Genomic DNA, 9,791 nt, shown 5'->3' with positions numbered 1-9,791 from the left:
AGTCATGCTGATTGAGAATGAGATAATGCATATTTCTTGGCAAATTGTTCTCAATATCCAGGAATCCTCCCTCATTCCCAGGGCATAAGTACTTCCTACCTCAACCAGATCCTGCTACCAAATTAGTCAAGAGCTTAAAAATAAAAAAGAAGAAAGATACTATATGAATCCTTCATTTTGTTCCATACAATTCTCCCCTGATATGCTGGTCAGGGAATGACCATCCTCAACCTTCTAGTGTATAGTAACATTTATGCCTTGAATTTGCAAAATACTTTGTGTGCTTCAAAGTACTTCAATCTATATGATCTCATTGGATCACACCATTTCTGAGAGGGAATGAGACAGCTGGCTAGTTCTTGGACATGGAATCAGAAAGACCCTGGGATCATATGCTGTCACTGGGTTTGCAAAGGACTTTACAAAAACCATTTCAGTCGATCCTCACAACCATCCTAGGAGGTGTTTGTTGTTGTTCAGTTGTGTCCAACTCTTAGTGACCCCATTTGGGGTTTTCTTGGCAGAGGTACTGGAGTGATTTGCCATTTCCTTTTCCAGATCATTTTACAGATGAAGAAACTGAGGCAAAAAGGGTTAAGTGACCTGCCTGGGTCACACAGCTAGTAAGTGTCTGCTGCCATATTTGAACTCAGGAAGATGAGTCCTCCTGACTCCAAGCCTGTCACCTCGTTGCTCACATCCAAGATGCTATAATTATCTCCACTTTACAGAAGAGAAAACTGAGGTTCAAGGAGGTTAAGTTAAGCCCAGCATCATACAGCTAGTAAGTGTCTGAGACTACATTCAAACTCAGGTCTTTCTGGTACCATGTTCAGTTCTCTTTTCACTGCACTATGATGCCTCTCTTTCTCAAAGGAGTATTTCTTATTCTTATGTCCATTTATTATCTCTTTTATCAGAAAAATCATTATTATTATCTCCATTTTGTCAGTGAGGATGCCCATAGGTTCAACTTTAGAGATCATGTGATCTAACTCTTTCATTTTACAGATAAAGACAGTGAGGACCAGAGAGCAAATGACTTGGCCAAGGTCACTAAAATGGTAGCCAAATTGAAACTAGAACCCAAACACCAGTATATATTCCATTACAACATGATGCCCTTTCAGGGAAAACACTCAAACTCTTGTAATGGTAATGGTGCTCTCCATGGTGGTTCCCAAGGATGGGATTATGAAGCCTGCATAGCTGTTCTGTGTAAACATAACCATAGAACCATAGAACCTCAGAGGTTCAACCTTTTCTCACATGATCTCTTCAATGACAGACCTACCAACTGATCACAGAATCTCTGCTTGAAGATCTCCCAAGAAGAAGAACCCACTGACTATTAATCTCTTCTTGTCTCTAAGATAAAATACTAAGTTCTTTGGCAATTAAAACTCCCTCCCCTCCACACTAACATCCAACCACACTGACCTCTTGATGAGTTCATGTCACCTGGCCCAGACTCAATCTTGAAGCAGTGGTTTCCAAACAATTTTGATCATGCATTCCTAGTAGTAAAAATGTTTGGAGAACACACACACATGCTCCATACATACATACATACATACATGTATACATATATCCCCCAACACACAGACATATCTATACACACATATGTATACACATATACACACACATATCAATATACATGCCTATATTTGTATATACACACATATGAATATGTATACCACCATACTAATGTATTATGTGTGTTTCAAGACATATATGAAACTCAAAAGGGTGAGATAGAGATAAAATAAATATTTTAAATTTTAACATATGTACTAGTAATAAAAAATTTGTTTTTTTAGTGGGAGTTATATGATCTACTAGGATTCATTATTTTTTAAAAATCTGTGTATGTCTTGGACAATAGGATAAGACTTGCAAATAATTATTCTGTTTTAGTAATTATTCAGGTAACTTAATGTAGCTGGACAAGTAGTTGAACATTTTAAAAGGTATTTTTTATTTGACCATATACAATACAATAATCAAACAATAGGTCCTAACAGTCAACAAATTTAATTTTTCTGCACTAGCCATGGTTCTCTGGGCAGTCATCATATAAAATATAAAACCAATAAGTTACAGTGAATTATCTTTTATTTCAATTCAACAAAGTTTCTAAAAGTAATTTATTCCTTTTTCCTCACGGAGTTTTGTTTAATGGATGATATCATGCCTTAATTTTCTATTCAAATTTTGATATTTTCATTGTTTTTATATGACTATGAAGAGGCCAGTTTGAGTGGACCATACATACAGTAAAGGAAGGGGAGAAAGGGATAGAAAGTATACCTGTGAGTTCACTGGTAGTTCCAGGTGAGGAAATTCCCTTTCCCAATGGAAGTAAGCATCCGATCTGTAGCATACAGAGGGATACCTAGAGCATTAAGGCTTTAATGACTTGCCTTGGGTCATTCAGCCAATGTGTCATAGGGAGGACCTGAAAACACATCTTCCTAGTTTCCAGACTATCCACTACTCCATGCTATCTTCAATTTCTCAATAAGGGAGGTAATACATAATAAGATTGGAAAGCTTCTCTGGGGTCAGATGATGAAGACTTTTAAATGGCAAACCCAGAAGTTTATATTTGATCTGGTAGTCAAGAGGGAGCTATTGCAGTCGATTGAGTAAGGGGTGTGGGTGACATAGTCCTGTACTTGTATGATAATCACTTTTGCAGTTGTGTGAAGGCTAGACTGAAGTGAGGGAGCCATTTGAAGCAGGGAGACCATTGTAATAGTCCAGGGACAGGCAATGAGAGCTTAGGTAAAGGTGGTGGCTATATCCAATGGAGAAAGGGGAAGGGAGAGATGTTGTCGAGGTAGAAGTGACATGATTTGCCAACTGATTGGATATGTAAGATGAGGGAGAACAGAGTTGAGAAAAATAATGAAGGCTACAATTCTGGTTGACTATGAGGATGGTGGTATCCTAGAGAAAAATAAAGAAGTTCAGAAAAAGGGGGGGATTAGAAGTGGGGGGGAGGGAATGAGATTTGTGATAATAGATTTTAGTCATCAAAGCCTGCTAATTCTGCAAATTTTGTTCCATCCCACCCAAAATGAAAAGGTAGGAGGGGCATAGGGCTCCTACTCATCATTCACAACCTGGGGTGGACAGCCTGTCCTCAGAGGGGCACGTTCTCTACGAGAGGTAATCCTGGGGTGAAGGGATAAACATGATGAGGGAGAAGAGATGGAATTTTTTTCATAGCTACTCTGATGAAAGGAGGAAATTGGGAGCTTGCACAGAGGTACTTTGTACAGGAGGGCTAACAGATAACATGTGAAGGGCAGGAATAACTGTGTTCATGGGGAGGATGCAAAGCAATCCACCTTCCTGCCATCCAGTTGGTTGCTCAGAGCCCGACTGGGGTCATGCTTCTTCTGCATGCTAGGATTCCCATGTTGGAAACCATTGTCCTAGAGCACTGAAATAGTGAATAGAAGTATTGAAGTCCTATCAGTGATTTTGGACAATAGGAACTCTTTTATGTCCTGTCCTACAGCACTGAAAGATAAAAATTGTCCTAACTTCCAAAAAAGAGAGGGTGGAACTTTTAAAACTATAAGGCAATGACTACTGAGGGTTCAAATTTTTTTTTTATTGTATCCCTAGCACCTAGTACTAAATTTTATACATAAGTGCTTAATACACACCTGTTGGATTAGATCAGATTCTTGGCAACATTCTAGAACAGCTGTGGCCTGTGAGCCAATCCAGCCTGCCGCCTATTGCCTGTTTTTGTATGGTCTACAATCTAAGAGCTAACCATTCTTAGTTTCTGGGCTGCACAAAATAAGGTGGTGGGACCAGTTTGCCAGCTCCAGCCTAGAACGTATTATTAAAGGGATGTTTAATGAACATCTTAAAAGCAAGTGGTGGTTACGGAGCTAGAATTGGTCATGCCAAATTAACCTCTTTTTCTTTTTAGAAATGGTTCCTAGACTGTTAAATTGGGGAGACACAGCAAATATAGTTTGGTTAAATTTTAGTAGAGTAGTTGAGAAGAACTCTCATGCTATACCTGATGACGTTGATTAGGGACTGGTTAAAAGGCTAGACCAAAAGTGCTGTAACTAATAGTTTCATATTAATAACTAAACAGGACTCCAGAAACATCTTAGATATTTGTGCTTGGTCCTGTGCTGTTTGATAATTTTATTAAAGACTTAGGTAAAGCCTTATCAGATTTGCAGGTGACACACTCCTGGGAGGGATAACCAGCATATTAGATATCAGAGTATAAAAAAAATCTTGACGAGTTAGAACATTGGGCTATGTTGAAGAGGAAATGTAAGAGATAAATGTAGAATCTTTTGAGGGTTCAAAAACCCAACTTCTCAAAATGCGAGAGGTATAGCTAAATACGAGTTCGTCTAAAAAAGATCTCAGGGTCTTAGCAGTTTATTTGGGTTAAAAAAATCAACTACAAAAAGTGCCAATTAAGGGAAGTACTAAAGACCTAGGGGCTTTATGGGAATACAATCAATTGATCAACAAGCATTTATTAAATAAACTCAACAGGAACCAATAATACAACATAAAAGCAAACTAACACTCTTCAGGCTACATTAGTAGAGATTTACTTTTTCAAATATGAGGAGTTAAGAATCCTACCCTAACCTGAACACACTGGGAGTATCGAATTTAATCACATTTTAGGAAGGACATCAAAACAGCAGAAAAAATTGGAGACTATGACATTCGAAACATTGGTGGTGGGGAAGGAAAAAACCCCAGAGATGTTCAGCCTAGGGTTTAGGAAGGGGGTTGCCACTGAGCACTAGATCTGGCCAGAATGACAAGTAAAGAGAGGAAGTGCATATTAAAACAAACCAAAAAACCCTATTCCCACTGAGACATAAACCCTGGATTAGGAATCAGAGACCTAGGGCTTGATTCCTAGCTTGGCTACTTAAGTAACAAGGTAGTTAAGTGAGCTGTGTTGAATTTAATTTATTTGGCTATGAAAGATAACAGTTTGGGTGGTAAGTTTCTTCCTGTGGAAACAGTAAAAAGTCTTGCCTTGATCATTACTACGGTTTTAATTGTGTTCTGGAGTCTACATGTGCATTGTTCAGCAGGCATTAATATTCAAATAAACCTAAAATACTTAATTAGATGAAGGTCACTTCCTGATCTGGGCCTCATTTCATTAAATGAAAAAATGGAAAGATTGAATTAATAGTCTCTAAGGTGCCTCCCAGCTCTAAATTCTATAATAAAAATCTATTTCTTTCCCCAGTCTCACTTCCAGCTCATTTTAAAATTAATGTATCTGCTAAGTCCCATGCTGCAGGATAAGGATTCCATCAATTAATTACTATTACCTACCTCTCTCATGGTATTTGTATAAGTTATTTCTTTATTTGTCATTCTTATTACTATTTCCTCCCTCTACTAGACTGTAAGTGCCTTGAAGGAAGGAACGATTCATGTCTGTATCATACTGTCTTGCACATATTAGGCAGAGATACTTAGGAAAGAGAACAGTGACTTCATTTTATTTTCCCTGGTTTTCCCTGTTATTGAAGTTAAAAGGCCCTGAAGTCTCCATTTTAATGCCAAGCTTCCTCTTCCAGTAACTTTATGAAAAAAGATAACTACTAGCCTTTTAAATGAGCTTGTTTCAAGTTACCACATCTGTGCTAGGCAGTAATGAAGGCAAAACGAGCCTATAAAGAAGACAAGAATGGCTGGAGTCTCAAACAGAGAAGAAAACAGGTGGACAGTGCATGGGAATTTGTACTGAAAAAAAAATCCAGTAACTTCAAGCTACAGACCCTCTCCTTGCCCCCCTTCCCTGAACTGGCTGGCTAAGAGCACAATCAAATTTGTAGGCTTAGACCCCAACTGCTACATGCTGTTTATTTTCTAAAGAACAAAGGTCTGGATCATAACGGGAACAGCTAAATTAACTCTAAGGCAAGGGCCTTCTTTAACTATTTACATGCTATTTGGCATTGAAGGGAAACAACAGGGAAAATCATGCCACCATACTTTAAAGGGATCCTGGGGGTCCACACATACTTTGTTTAGCAACCATTACCATTTGGATAGAACATAACCTGTTTCAGCACAAAGGCAGCAGCATCTGGAGGAAGAAATTCTGACCTCCTTTAGCAGGACATGTAGCATTTTCACATAAAGAGATTTTTAAAATTAGTATACTTGTTGAGGGTAAATTTTGATACCTAGTTTGTTGCATGTACTTGATTTGATGTGTGTGTGTGCAAGGAGGGGTTCAGACCTGGGATATCATGGGGATAAGGAACTCACTTTAATGAGTTCCTATTACAACTGCTCTGCAACTGAAAGAGTTTTTTGAGGGTTGTCTGGGGCACCAAGGGGTCAAGTAACAAGTCCAGAGTCAAAATTTCCATATAGGTCAAGAATTGAACTCAGTGCTCTCTGAATCTAAGGCCAAGTCTCTACATATCAAACCCCACAGATTCTCTTAATGTACTCAATTAGGAAGAAATTAACATGTAGGTTCTTAACCCTGCTAAGTGTGATGTTTAAAAACAAGTGGAACCCACTACCATTCAAAGACCTAAGTAGTTCAGAGCCAACATGCTACAAGGTAAGTATTTATGAACCAACCCATTAAGAAATGTCACAGCTAGCATTCAGCAGAGTTGACAACTTCATAAAGATAGTTCAACATAGCGCTATGTTCACCATGGGCGCAAGCCAAATGTTACAAATGATCTTTGAAGGGAGATGCCTATCAGGCCATCATTGTACTGATAATTAAAATGTGACAGCACTTGGATGGGGCACATCGTCTCTATAGCAATGCAAAAAAAAAAATACCAATTCAAGAGTTGGTCTAGTTTCAAATCTTGGCTGTGCTACTTGCCACCTATGTGACTTCTGGCAAACCTTCTGGGCCCTCTATAAAATGAGGGGATTAGATTAGATAATCTCTGACATCCCTTCGAGTTTAGTCTATCCACTAGAGAAATCTCCATTATAATTACATGCTTTAGCCACATTAGGGATGCATTTTCCCCAACAACATTTGGTAGATGATAAAATTGTGTAGTAAATGCTCATCTGATTTACTCATCTTATGTCTGTCCTTTCCCCCCCTAACTTGACAATGCTTTTCCCCAGTCCCATCTGAACTGAGGCATACCCTACGTAGTTTGTACATCTCCTGCTTCATAGCCTGTTGCCAATGATGAAATATGACCAAGTCCTGGACAAACATTAAGGAAAAAGCAGTCTACTAAGAATAAAATAACTACACAAGTAAGTCAAAACGATTATGGGCCAACGGCAATGTCAAGTCTTCCACCAGCAATACCATGAGACTGAAGGTGTACCTACTGTCCACCAAAGCCTGCTGGGAGAATGTCAGTCGGTGTGATGGCTATGAAAACAGATATTAAAACAGGACACCAAAGAGTTTTTCCCTTCCCACTGGTTGTTTATTTTAATAGCATTTGCATCAGGAAATCAACTGAAACACTTCAACAGCAGAAAGCTGGCACCGGGTTAAGGAGAACAAGTGATTATCCTTCCAACAGAAGTGACAGAATGGCTCCAAGTTGGAATAGTATTGCACAAATGAATCCATGATGAGGGAGGGAGCAAGGGAGTGAGAAAGGGAGAGACAGAGAGGATTGAACATCTTACAACATGGATTGTGAAGAAAAAAGGCACTAGTCATCTGTCTGTGTAGTTTTAAAATAAAAGTCATAAAGCACAATCCATGTTTCTCAAAGTTACATTCGCTGCTGCTAAAGAGATGCTCCTACACCTGACTCTTGCCACAAAAGGCAGGGATGTGGTACCAAGGAACCTGGGAGACAGCACTGATGCCTAAAGAACAGGTTTGGAATTATAAACAGTGCTGTGAATGTCACCAAACGACATGGGCTCAACATGCCAGATCATCTGTCTGTCCGGTTTGCCAATTCAGCATCTCTCCAAGCCACTGGGCAGTAGTCAGAAGCTCCAATTTGAAGGAGCTAAGTTGGCAGTGCTTTGGAAACAACAGGCCATTTCAGCAGACTGTGTGAGCTTTATTGTAGCCAGCATCACACATACAAACCATTTTTAATACCAGGAAAATCAATTAAAAAAATCCTAGTAAGTGCCCCAGCACTATTCACTGCAAAGGCAAACTTTTATAACATTAAGACAGGGGCATCTCAACCTATCAAGAGTGAGCCTCATGAAATGGGCCTATGAGATGCTTCTCACAAGATGTGGATTGGAGGCCCACAGAATTTTCATTCTGAAAACAGCAAATAGGAGTCTGGCTGAGTCCTAGAAATTTTACAAAGTTCAAATAACAGGAATCCAATTTAGGAATTACCTGCTTATTTAACTTTTCTCATGTCTAAAGCTGCTTTACAAAAAGGAGGGGAGGAAGGGGGGGAGGGAGAGGGAGAGCGAGAGAGAGGGAGAGGGAGAGGGAGAGGGAGAGGGAGAGGGAGAGAGAGAGAGAGAGAGAGAGAGAGAGAGAGAGAGAGAGAGAGAGAGAGAGAGAGAGAGAGGAGAGACAGAGACAGAGACAGAGACAGAGACAGAGAGAGCGCAACAGACAGAATATTACTGTCTATGGAACCTAGTTCTTCCTAATTATGTATAATGACAAAATCATCCGCAATGTAAAAATGTGGTTTGTCACAAAAAAAACACTAACAACTTGAGTGACTTTGTCAATGTCATTTATGTGACAGGAATTACGGATTTCAAATGACAAGATTTAATTAAAAAAATAAACGAAAATAAAACAACTAAAATGTATAAAGCTAATCCTTTGAAAATACTCTTTTTTCATTAGATTAAATCTGATTACCAGGAATTCGGAGGCATCCAAAATTCTGTAAATTGTATTACCGCATACACAGGCGATATAAAAGTGATTCCTGTGCATTCTCTTTTATTTTTACTATAGGTAAAGGGATATTTTACACATTAAAGCTAGGCAAAATCCATATGACCCTCCCCATTACAGTTGAAAACAGTCACATAAATTTATTGACGGTTGTCATTTTGGAGCATTTAGAAAATAGAAGTTAAAACAATTTGAACAAAAAGGTTTCTTTTCCTCTCCTAGGAAATAAACATATATATATGTATATAGACATATATATACACACACATATACATATAACATATAACATTGTCTTTTAAAATGCAAAGTGGTTAATTCACTTTCATACATTAAAAAAAGTATTTTCCTATGGTCAAAAATACTGACAAAGAGCAGAGGCTGGAAAAAACCCACATTTGCCACTTTAAAAAAATACATTATTGTTTCAGCAGTTGAGGGTACTGAATTTATTACAAATCTCGGTCCCCTGCTTTGGAATCATAAGGAACTCTGCAGAATTTGCAGAAATGGGCTGGCTTGGACCATAAGATGTCATTGAGTCCACCTCCCCTAACTCCTGGCAGGACCAGGCCTAAGTGACCTTGGACATATGATGCAATAAAATGCCACCATTTTGAAAACTGTGTATTAGATCAGGGAAAGGGAAGAAATTACTTGAATGCAGCCCAATCATGAAAATTTGTGAAATTGTGGCAGAAATCTTTTGGGTCCATAAGCTACCCTTTAGACAAAAGTTAGGGCCTTTTCTGAAGCCACTGGAGTACTAGTTTATAATGATGCTTCGAATGCCTTTAGGGATGTCACGGTTATATGAAAGAGCTGATTCACCCCTGCAAGTCCTCAGCTTGCCCTCCAGTCCTGGGCTACTCAGCTGAAGGTTGTGGGCTAGCATTTATGTTAACTTTGTGACAGA

This window comes from Notamacropus eugenii, chromosome 2 (genome assembly GCF_028372415.1).
Source record: "Notamacropus eugenii isolate mMacEug1 chromosome 2, mMacEug1.pri_v2, whole genome shotgun sequence".
Classification (NCBI taxonomy): domain Eukaryota; kingdom Metazoa; phylum Chordata; class Mammalia; order Diprotodontia; family Macropodidae; genus Notamacropus; species Notamacropus eugenii.
The sequence above is the reverse complement of the archived record's forward strand: the minus strand, read 5'-3'. Positions refer to the sequence as shown.